Here is a 12022-nt window from a genome sequence, read left to right on the forward strand (position 1 = left end):
TATATAACATTAAAATAAAACTTGTTACCTATTTATAGAACAGACACTGGAAGAAAATGAATACTGTGATTGTTAGGTAATTTTTTCTTGCCTAGTTTCTTTTTTTCCTAAAAATCCTTTAATGGGTGTGTATTAATTGTATCTTTAAAACATACACAAAAAAATTGAAAAATCACCCAGAAACTTCACTTTCTCCCCAGGAATAAGACCTTATCCTATATAACAAAAGACTAATATGCAAATCAACAGAACAGCAGAAGGACTGGTTGCTACTACACGCACTGACCACCATGGGGCAGGTGCTCAATGCAGGTGCTGTCCCCTGGTGGTTAGTATGCTCCCGCAGGGGGAGCGTCCCTCAGCCAGAAGCTGGTTAATTAGCCACTCATTCACAAATATTCATTGAATGTCTGTAATACCAGGCCCCTTGCCGGATACCAGGAATACAGCAGTGAACATAGATATTCTCCATCCTAGAGTTTGTATTCAAATTATATTTACTGAACTTTGTATCTCATAGGTGGAGAACACACCTTTTTCATTAAGCTCTGAAAGAAATACCAAATTCCCCAAACCTGAAATTGTATTGGCCACATTCTCTTACCATTTTACAATAAACTAGAACTTTACACTGTTTAAGAGGTAAGCAACCTCTTTTTTTTTTTAATATATATTTCTTTATTGGTTTCAGAGAGGAAGGGAGAAGGAGAGACAGATAGAAACTTCAACGATGAGAGAGAATCATTGATCGGTTGCTTCCTGCACACCCCCACTGGGGATCGAGCCCGCAACTCAGGCATGTGCCCTTGGCCGGAATTGAACCCGGGACCCTTCAGTCCGCAGGCCGATGCTCTATCCACTGAGCCAAGCCAGTTAGGGCGGTAAGCAACCTCTTAAAAACCCCAAAACTCTCCTAAATAATTCTTTGATAAATTCGAACATCCAAATTACAAAGATTATTATAAACAGACAATGAGAATATATCTTGGCAAAACTTGAAGAATGGGCATAAATAACACCAGATGATTATTATTTTTTTAAAAGGCCCTTTAAAAAAAATATATATATATTTTAATATATTTTATTGATTTTTTACAGAGAGGAAGAGAGAGAGATAGAGTTAGAAACATCGATGAGAGAGGAACATCGATCAGCTGCCTCCTGCACACTCCCTACTGGGTATGTGCCCACAACAAAGGTACATGCCCTTGACCAGAATCGAACCTGGGACCCTTGAGTCCGCAGGCCGACGCTCTATCCACTGAGCCAAACCGGTTAGGGCTAAAAAATATATTTTTATTGATTTCAGAGAGGAAGGGAGAGGGAGAGATAGAAACATCAATGATGAGAGAGAGAATCATTGATCAGCTGCCTCCTGCACACCCCCCACTGGGGATTGAACCTGCAACCTAGGTATGTACCCTGACCGGGAATTGAACCCTAACCTCCTGGTTCATAGGTCAATGCTCAACCACTGAGCCATGCAGGCCGGGCAACACCAGATTATTAAGTATTTATGATTAGCCAGCCTTGTTGCTAGAGAGTTATCATATATTACCTTATATAATTTTCACAATAGCCACAGAATAGTGTCCCTGCTGTAAAGTAGGCACTCAGTAAATATCTACTAGATGAGTGTATGAGGCCCAGAGAGATTAAGTAACTTGCCCAAGACCACCCAGCTGAAACTAGTCAAGCTGGGACTTGGACTCCAGCCTGTCAGACTCTAATTCTTGTGGTTGTAAATGCTGGGCTGTGCGATCAACACGATTGATGAAATACAAAGAGGGGAAGAGCTAATGATTTAAGCCAACTTTAGACAAAACCAGTTTCCCAAGATTTTTTGCATATCTGCTTGTTCTATCTCTCTTTCTTCCCTCTCTCCTTTTCTTTCTTTCACACAGCAGATATTTATTGAGTTATACCAGGCATTGGTCAACATGCTGGGGAGTCAGTCAGGAAGGGAGACAATAAACAAACAAATAAATATATAACTTTAGGTAGTGAACAGTATTGGGAGGAAAAACATAACAAGTTAAGGAGATAGACTCACAGGTCATGAGGACTATTTTAGTTGGGGAGGTTAGGGAAGGTTTCTCGGAGGCAGTGACATTCAGAAAAGAAGGAAGATTTGGGGAGAAGTCTGTGAGGAAATGAACTGGGCCTGCTGTAGGCACACAAAGAATTGCTAAGTGGGAGCTTGGTGAGTGACAGAAGAGCTGGAGAGGTGGTGTAGGGCTCTAACCCTTGTTGGTCGTGGTAAGAGTTTGCGTGCTATCATAGGTATCATGGGGAAGTCACTGGAGAGTTTGGAACAGTGGCTGACATCATCTGCTTTAGGTTCTACTGTTACCCTTTGTTAGGGGGGGATGGATTGAGGACAGGTAAGACTGGGAGTTGGGCGACCATTAAGGAGGTTCTTATGGCAGCCCAGGTGAGGGATAGATGTAGCCAGGTCCCGTGTGGTAATAATGGTAGAGTTGGTGAAAAGTGACAAGATTTGGGAAACAGTTTAAAGATACACCCATTGGGACCTGGTGAGGGTTTGCATGCATGGATGAACATTAAGATTTGGACCCAATGATGGGATGATTGGTGCCATCAATAAACACGAGGAAGTATGGGAAAGACAGGTATGTGGGGCAGTGGTAGGGAAGTGAGTGTAGTCAGAGAACAGAGGGTAGAGGAAGAGAAACTTGTAAGAGAAGGCGGGGCTAGCAAAAGGATCCCCTGGCATGGTGGGAGGAAAACTAGGAGAGTGAGATGTCCTGGAGGCCAAGATAGAGTTTCGAGGAGGGAGGGACAACTCCATTAAATGCTGCCAAGAGGGTGAGTACTGTCCAGGGATTTGGCATTATCTCAACAACGGTGTGTTCGCTGGAGTGGTGGGGATATGAATGGGGAAGAAAAAATGTCTAGACATTTGAGGAACACATTCAACATGAAAGACACACAAACAAATAGAAAAACAGGAATTTGCAGGGACTAGACATCATAAGACGCACTGGTGGGAAAATTAGTAAGTTCTTTTCTGGTTGCTTCCCTTTTCTTTATAAAATAAAAATTAAGATCACAGCTTGGACTAGTAGCTCAGTTGGTTAGAGCATTATCCTGATATGCCAAGGTTGTGGGTTTGATCCCTGATCAGGGCACATAAAAAAAGTATCAACTGCCCTAACCAGTTTGGCTCAGTGGATAGAGCGTCGGCCTGCGGACTCAAGGGTCCCAGGTTCGATTCAGGTCAAGGGCATGTACCTTGGTTGCGGGCACATCCCCAGTGGGGAGTATGCAGGAGGCAGCTGATGGATGTTTCTCTCTCATTGATGTTTCTGGCTCTCTATCCCGCTCCCTTCCTCTCTGTAAAAAAACAATAAAATATATATTTTTAAAAAGCATCAACCAATAAATGAATAAATAAGTGGAACAACAAATCAATGTTTCTCTCTCTCCTTTCTCCCCCCACTCGCTCTCTAAAAATCAACTAAAAAAATTTAGGATCACTAGCTGAGGATGGGGGGTGCCATTTGAGGAGAGAAGAGATATGTAGTCATCATTTCAGAGAATAGGAGAGAGAATAGGGAAACCATAAGATTGTTGGGCAGTACTAAGAGCCTACTTGTGAGTTGTCATTATAAACTCAAAGTGAGATCTGTTAGCACAGTTGTTTATCTCCAGCTACGCTTAGAAGCTCAGGGAAAGTCTCATTGTTGGTGAGTTTGGTTTAATCACACTTGCAGTCTTGCAGTAAGATGGAGGGAGAAGGACAAGAGAATTAGAAGTATATGCAGAAGAATGATAGTAGTAATAAACAATCAGATCTAAACTGAGTGAGGTGGAATGTGAAGACATGAAGAGGGTGCTGGACAGTGAAAATGTGGACTGGTCAACAGACTGAAGAGCCCCAAGCATGTAAGGATTGTTGAACTGAGGGTGCCAGAGAGGGGACTGGAAAGATGGAGGCTGGAAAGCAGCAGATTGGTGGTAGTGCAGTTACTGATAATGACAGAATTCTAAGGTTTGGCCATTGGAGTGTGCTGTTGAGGTGGGATGAAGGAGAAGATTGTACTAGGTTGCAGCGGACAAGGAACTGAGAGGTAGGGGTGTTGGATGGGTTGTCTAGGTGGATGTCTTAGTCCACATTAATAAAATCATGATTAACGGTAAGTAAACATAAGCCAAATGCTTAAGCCTTCAATGAAGGTAAATGGAAGGTGATTGCAACAAGAATGGATAATGAGCCCTGGTTGGGTAGCTCAGCTGGTTAGAGCATTGTCCTGCTACACCAAGGTTGTGGGTTCGATCCTGGGAAATGAGTGATTTAGTCTGTTGGCATATGCTTCAAAGAGTCTGGGGTTTGGTAGGGAAGCTGAAGTTTTCGGAAGGGGAGTAAGAAAGACACCTGCCTCACCTCAGGGTATGGGGCGTGTAGGAGAAAAAACAAATGTTTCCTCCAAGGGTTGCAGGAAACAGTGGCTTTGGAGGAAAGCCACAATTTTGTGAGAGCAAGAAAGGTTGATAACTGGAGTACTTTGTTGATTGACCTTAAGTTCCAGTGAAAGGTTTTGGGGCTGGGTAGGAGGTGGTAGGAAATTGAATGCAAGAGTGGGTAAACAGATTCATTAAGGGCTAAGTCAAGGTGAGAATGAATACCCTGGCAAGTGTAGGCATGTGGCATGCCTGCGATCAAGAAGGGATGCAAGGCATGATCTTTTCTTTGTGAAAGGCAGGAAGTTAGTGTCAGTTGTAGTTTCTGTTTTGAGATTGGTCTCTTAAGCAGTTTGCAATCTGTAATAATAAAAGCATAATATGCTAATTAGACTGGACAGCTGAATGACCTTCTGGATGAAACCATGATACTGGGGGCCGAGGCAGAGGAGGTTAGGGGCGATCAGGCTGGCAGGCAGAGGTGGTTAGGGGTGATCAGGCAGGCCGGCAGGCCAGTGGTTAGGAGCCAGTGGTCCCAGCTTGTGACAGGGATGTCCAACTGCTAGGTTAGGCCTGATCCCGCAGGAGGGATCGGGCCTAAGCCGGCAGTCATACATTCCCCCGAGGGGTCCTGGATTGTGAGAGTGCAGGCTGGGCTAAGGGACACCTTCCCCCCAACCCGTGCATGAATTTTGTGCACTGGGCCTCTAGTAATAATAATAACAATATACAACATCTATTGAACCATGCTGAGAACTATTCTAAGCATTTTCACTTGTTCATTTCCTTCTTCCTCATGACAACCCTGTTATTTATAGGTGGGGAATGGACACAGAGGTTGGATAATTTTCCCAAGGTCATAAAGCTAGTACATAGGCATCCTGGGTTTAAACCCAGGCTGTTTGACCCTGAAGCCTTATCTTTAAAAAAAAATTTTCAGAGTATATTTCTTTAACCTAATATATAAGAATGTTATCATTTCAACACATAATCAATATTAAAAGTTATTAGTGATACATTTTACATTCTTTTCTCCATACGAAGTCTTCGAAATCCAGTTTGCATTTTATACGAGGCACAGCTCAAATGAGACTTGCCACATTTCTGTGTTCAGTCGCCACAAGTGGTGAGTGACACTGTATTCACTCACAAGCCTTGATTTTCATTCTATTTCATTCCACCTCACATTGTAGTGGTGAGGTGAACAGTGTTGGAATGGGGAAGTAGTGATCTTACCAGAAACTCATGAATCCATCTTTGTGGGCCTCCCTTAAATCCTTCCATGTATTTCAAAGAAAACTTGATGAAAGTGTTTTTGATTCTTTGCCTGGCCAATCATCAAGGAGGAAAGGGCTTTCATAGTAAGCCTTTCTTATCTGTCCCGGGAAATCGTGTCATTTTTTAAGGAGCAGTATAGTGTTAGAGGTCAAAAGCTCATATTCAGGAGCCAGATTGCCTGGGTTTGTTTCCCGGCTACTCTACTTGACCTTGGTTAGGTTCCTCAACCTCCTTGTGCCTCAGTTTCCTCATCTGTAAAGTAATAATGATGATACTTTTTAAAAATATATATTTTATTGATTTTTTACAGAGAGGAAGGGAGAGGAATAGAGCGTCAGAAACATCAATGGGAAACACCAATCAGCTGCCTCCTGCACACCCCCCACTGGGGATGTGCCCACAACCAAGGTACATGCCCTTGACTGGAATTGAACTTGGGACCCTGCAGTCCTCAGGCCGACGCTCTACCCACTGAGCCAAACCAGTCAGGGCATGATGATGATGATACTTACGGGTTTGTTGTGAGGATTAGAGTGACATATACACACAGCTTAGGACAATGTGTGCATATTTGCTCTTTGTACTTTTCATGCTAGGCCAATAGAGTGACTCTCAGCAGAGCTTCTCCAGGGTTCAGGATCTGAATTGGCCTGCACTCAAACCAGCCCTAGCCAGTTTTGCTCAGTGGGTAGAGCATTGACCTGCAGACCAAAGGGTCCTGGGTTCAATTCCAGCCAAAGGCAGGTACCTTGGTTGCAGGTTCCTACTGGCCCAGGCCCTGGTCAGGGCACGTGCAGGAGGCAATCAGATAATGTATTTCTCTTACATCAATATTTCTTTCTGTCTTTCCCTCTCTCTTCCACTCTTTCTAAAAATCAATGGAAAAATATCCTTGGGTGAGGGTTAAAAAAAAGAAATTAAATAACCCATGGCCTACCTCTCAGCAACCGATCAAACACTTAGACAGGAAATTGCAAGCATACCGAAGAACTCAACAACACCATCAACCAACAGGATGTACTCCATACTGATAGATCTCCACCCAACACCACCAGAATATCGGTTCTTATTAAGCACTCACGGGACATGTACCAAAATAGACCATATCCTGGGCTATAAAACAAACCTCGATACATTTAAAAGAATTGAAATCATACAGAGTGTGTTTCTGACCACAATGGACCCAAACTAGAAATCAGTAACAGAAAGTTAACAGGAAAATCTCCAAACACTTGGAAGCCAAACAAAACCCATGGCCTCACATGCCATAAAAGGTAACAACCTGCAGCTTGCTGGCTTTTGTCTCACCCGTGTAATGCTCCCAATAGAAAAGTGACAGCTTCCAAACCTGCCAGTCATTCATGTGCCAGGGCCATGTTTTGGGTTCTTTGGAGTTCTCAGTGCCCCCCAAGTGCCCGATTATCGCCTCCAATTCACTTTCCTTTCACTTTTTACCTTCCCAGGAAGTAGGAGAAGCCCCTTCTGTGTGTGATTTTGTTTCCTGGGACCCAGGTGTTGTGCTCATTATGTCCTGTGGCTTTACACTTGTTTCCCGTGGCCTCTGCCTGTGTCCATAAAGCTGGGCTGGGACTAGCGCGCCACACAGACCAATCCTGTCCTCCTCATTCCATGGTTCGACCTAAATACCTTCAAATCGCCTTTCTCCTTCCAGGAACTCCATGCAAAGCATCCGAGACAAATCAATTCCCACCTACCAGGCAGGCCCAGACTATCTTGGTTCACAGTTTGGTTCCAAGTGGGATAACTTCTACTTCCTCCTTCATTTATAATTGAGAAAAATTGGAAACTGCCTAAATGTCCGCTTAGGTTCTGTTACATTCATAACATAAACTAATATACAGCCATCCCTGAAAAGAGACTGCCTAATGACATCAAAAGCTGTTCATAACATAGTTTTATTTTATTTTAGTTGCCATTATGCACAGTATGATTAAAGTTCCGTAAAAATATGTATAGTCTTACAAAAGGGACTGTGAACACACCAAAGTGGTGGTCATGGTTATCTCTGGGTATTGGGATTAAGAGTCATTTGAGCCCTAACCGGTTTGGCTCAGTGGATGGAGCGTTGGCCTGTGAACTGAAGGGTCCCGGGTTCGATTCTGGTCAAGGGCATGTACCTTGGTTGCGGGCACATCCCCAGTGGGGGGCATGCAGGGGGCAACTGATCGATGTTTCTCTCTCATCGATGTTTCTAACTCTCTATCCCTCTCCCTTCCTCTCTGTAAAAAATCAATAAAATATATATATTTTTTTAAAAAAGAGTCATTTGAATTTTTTAGTAGTGTTCTCTGTATTTTTTACATTGCCTCATGACTGTCTCCTTCTCACGGATCCACTCTGTCAAGTCTGCCGCAACTACTCTATTGAACACTCTTGCGTCCTTGTTGCGAAGGACAGGGAACCACCCTGTCTTTGTTTCTCAACTCTCCTGGGTTTTCCTCCTGTACTCAGGACTTCTCCTCTCTTTGCTGGCTCCTCTTCCTCTGACCCTCCTGACATTTTGATCTTCACCAGGATTCTTTCTGCTTTTTTGAAAAAAAAAAATTTTTTTTTTTATTGATTTCAGAGAGGAAGGGAGAGACAGATAGGAACATCAATGGTGAGAGAGACTCATTAATCGGCTGCCTCCTGCACCCTACACACTGGGGATCGAGGAGCCCTGACTGGGCATAGAACCGTGACCTTTTGATTCATAAATTGACATTCAAACAGTGAGCCATGCCAGCCAGGGAGGATTCTCTCTTTAAGGCAGTGGTTCTCAACCTGTGGGTCGAGACCCCTTTGGGGGTCGAACAACCCTTTCACAGTGGTCGCCTAAGACCATCGGAAAACACATATATAATTACATATTGTTTTTGTGATGAATCACGATGCTTTAATTATGTTCAATTTGTAACAATGAAAATACATCCTGCATATCAGATATTTACATGATGATTCATAACAGTAGCAAAATTGCAGTTATGAAGTAGCAATGAAAATAATTTTATGTTTGGGGGTCACCACAACATGAGGAACTGTATTAAAGGGTCGTGGCATTAGGAAGGTTGAGAACCACTGCTTTAAGGCCTCTTCTCATTCTCTCTAGGTGCTCTCATCCACTTTCCTACTTGTGTGAGCTCCATCTCACATATCAACCTATGAATCTACCTACCAGAATCTTCACAGGGGGTCCTTCAAATGAAAAAGTCCTACCCTGAATTCATTACCTTTCTCTCCCACTTCCTTCCACTCTTCTAACTCTAGTCTTCTTCTTGTGTCCCCACTATGAGCAGATGGCACTTCTATTTACTTGTCCTAACTAGGAACCAGGAAGCCATGCTTCATCCCTTCAGCTCCTTCCCTGCCCTTGCCTTGCCCCAGCATCTATCCATTGATTACCATCTGATATTTCTATGTCCCCATTATCCCTGGATCCACCTGTTTCTCTCAACATCATAGCACCATCAGCTCTTGCCTATATTATTACCAAAATCTCCTAGCTGATCTGTCTTCTCAAGTCTTACCCTGTCATAGCATGAATATCTTTCCCCCAGTATAGCAGGAATATCTTTCTGAAATTATTTTAGTAAATCCTGAGTGGCTATTATGTCCTAGGCACTGTGCTAGGGCACAGTTATAAACAAGGCAGACAAGGGCTCCCATTTCATGGAATCTACTTTTTAGTGTGTTGGAAGAGAGGAGATAATAAACACAAATAAATGAGTGAGATAAAATAACTGTGCTAAGAGGTCAAAGAAAATAATGTGATAGAGAGTGATAGGGGTAAGGGATACTCATTTTATTCTAAACTCCAAGGGCACTGAACTTCTTATAGCTTCTCCCCAGTGCTCTGCTTACTTTTGCCCCAGGGTCTTTTTACACGTGTTATTATTTTTTCCCCCCTCTTCTTTCTCTTCTTCTTTACCCAGCGAAGTTATTGTTCAGGTCATTGCCTAGATATCATTTCTTCCAGGAAGCCCTCGTTGACATTGTGAGTCTGTCTTAAGTGCCTCCTCTATGCATGTTAGAGCGTATAACTCTTTCATCATTACACCAATCACATTGTACTGTAATTTTTCTGTTATTTTGCTGTGTGTGTTTTTTTTTCCAGGCTTCCCTCCAAGCTAGTGACTTTTAGATGTTTGGGCCACAGTCTACAGTAAGAAATATATTTTATATCATGATGCAGCACAGGCACATACACATAAGCATACATTGTATCTATAAGTGACAAATATGTCACAAAACAATATTCTCTCTCACTACATGTGCTGCAACTAATATTTTATTCTATTCTATTTCATTTTAAAAAAAGAAATGCTGCCCTCGCTGGTTTGGCTCAGTGGATAGAGCATCAACCTGTGGACTGAAGGGTCTAGGGTTCGATTCCGGTCAAGGGCACATGCCCGGGTTGCGGGCTTCATCCCCAGTGGGGGGCATGCAGGAAGCATCCGATCAATGATTCTCTCATCATTGATGTTTCTATCTCTCTCTCCCTCACCCTTCCTCTCTGAAATCAATAAAATAAATATATATAAAGGAATGCTATTTGAGGCCCACTACATTGACTTTATGATCCACACTAAATCTCATAAAGCTGCATTTTGAAAATCTTGCCCTAGACCTAGAAAATATTTTTTCTTTCTTTATTGATTAAGGCATTCCATATGTGTCTGACCTCCCTTTTGCCCCCCTCCCCCTTAGAAAATATTTTAGGCTTTGAAGGCCATACAGTTTCTGTCACCAGCACAGCACTCAACCCTGCTGCTTGTGTCATGAAAGTAGCTACAGGCAATACTTAAAGATATGCCTGTGGGTCTATTTCAGTATACATTTATGGACACTGCCATTTGAATCTTACGTAATTTTCACTTCATGAAATAGTTTTCTCCTTTTGATTGCTTAGCTTGCAGGCCTTGCGGAAACAAGTGTGGGTTGGATTTGGCCAGAGGCCGTAGCCACTGTCCCCGCCATAGACTGGAAGTCCCCGAAGGAAGGGCCCATTATCTGTCTTTCCCCCCATCGCATCTCTAAGGCCCAGCACAAAGCCTTGTGTGCATTTGATCCATATTTAGTAAGTGAATTTTTTTAAAAATATATTTTATTAATTTTTTACAGAGAGGAAGGGAGAGAGATAGAAAGTTAGAAACATCGATGAGAGAGAAACATCGATCAGCTGCCTCCTGCACATCTCCTACTGGGGATGTGCCTGCAACCCAGGTACATGCCCTTGCCCAAAATCGAACCTGGGACCTTTCAGTCTGAAGGCTGACGCTCTATCCACTGAGCCAAACCGGTTTCGGCAGTAAGTGAATTATTAAAGAGGACAAGCTGTACGTTAAATATTTTTACAAACATACTGTGTGTTCATGGAAGAAAAATGAACAGCACAGCTAAGCAAAATGAATAAACAAATCCTTAGTCATTCCACTGCTCAGGGAGAACCATATCCTTTCACACTTTTGTTTAGTAGACGGCAGGAATTTAAAGGAAAGTTATTTTCTTGCCAAGGGAGTGGTGAAAAGCCCTGTTTCCCCTTAGCCCACCAGGGACCTCAGCTTCCCTTTTATGTCTGTAGGGGACATACAAGGCCATGTGAGGTCTTGGCAGGGGACTCTACCCTCATCTGGGGGTCAAGAAAGTCATCCCCCCCTAAGGAAGTGACATTTAAGCTGATACCGAATAACTGTAGTTGAGCAAGAAAACGAGAAGTTCTACCATGAGGCGTCTGGCTGGAGGGCAGAGAGGGGGCGGAAGGGAAGTGGCATGAGCTCACCCTGGAGAGGTTGGCAGGGACCGCATTAAATGGGCCTCGTCATCTAGCGCTCACTACCAGTTTACGGGAACTAAGGAAGATAAACGAACAAATTATAAAAACAGCCCGAGGAATTAATGAGCCAGATCCAGAATGAAGAATGTTCTACAAGACCAGTGATCCAGTTTCTTCCAGATGAGTGGCATGAAAAGTAAAAAGAAAGAAAAAGGAGGTTGGTTAGGACAGAATGGCAACTCTCAAGCTCCTTACATGTGGGACCATAAGCTGTATGTCCCCCATTTCAATGTTTAGTACATTTTTGCCATTGCAAAAAAAAAAAAAAAATCATAACAACAAAAAAACCACGAAAAGGAAAAGGGAGGTTGGTCTGTTACAGAATAAAAGAGACTTAAGAGACATAACAACAAAAAGTCCTATGTGGATCTTTATTTATTTGATTGTAACAAACCAACTGTAAGAGGCATCTTTGAGATAATTGAAGAAACTTGAATATGAACTGGGTATTCATTATACTAAATACTTATTAATAATGTGGTATGA

Source organism: Myotis davidii, unplaced genomic scaffold, assembly GCF_000327345.1.
Source record: "Myotis davidii unplaced genomic scaffold, ASM32734v1 scaffold925, whole genome shotgun sequence".
NCBI lineage: Eukaryota > Metazoa > Chordata > Mammalia > Chiroptera > Vespertilionidae > Myotis > Myotis davidii.